The sequence below is a fragment of the Penaeus monodon genome, chromosome 20, assembly GCF_015228065.2.
Source record: "Penaeus monodon isolate SGIC_2016 chromosome 20, NSTDA_Pmon_1, whole genome shotgun sequence".
Lineage (NCBI taxonomy): Eukaryota > Metazoa > Arthropoda > Malacostraca > Decapoda > Penaeidae > Penaeus > Penaeus monodon.
This window is the reverse complement of record NC_051405.1, coordinates 32,896,556-32,897,029: the sequence shown is the minus strand read 5'-3', so window position 1 is coordinate 32,897,029 and position 474 is coordinate 32,896,556. Positions and strand designations below refer to the sequence as shown.

Below are 474 nucleotides of genomic sequence, written 5' to 3'. Positions count from 1 at the left end.
CTGGGTTCATGCGCGCTATCTCACGACCGTAGTGTACTAAAGTGAAAACATATCGATGCTCAAAGATAAAAGTTTAAACTAACTAAACATATAATGTATACGTTATCAGTCATTGAGTCTGATGCGCATATCCTCATATTATGCTTTGTTACATACATTTCAATCGTGATGACATGGCATGTCGGATCATGTCGTATGTGTCATGTTATCGCCTGTTGCTGTACCTGGATGTCGTTCATGTAGATCAGACAGACAGACATCAAATGGCTGACAGTTTTATGACTGCAGATTTTTTTTCGAAATATTTATACGCTTTGACATCCGAAATACCTAGTTCGTATTTTTTTGTTTTGCTTTTCAGTAAACTTTTCACGTGATTCTTATCATGCTGAATGATAAGATCATCGATAATGAGGCTGTGTCTTTGATATCTTTCCGTAACAAAGTTGTTGGATGTTGATTGAAGTATCATCA

General features: G+C 36.3%; 1 protein-coding gene across 1 annotated transcript in view; it reads left to right on the top strand.

The window, feature by feature from the left end:
- Positions 1-474, top strand: part of LOC119585977 (zwei Ig domain protein zig-8-like) — a 37,271-nt gene that overhangs the window by 11,275 nt on the left and 25,522 nt on the right. The gene's annotated exons all lie outside the window — the stretch shown is intronic.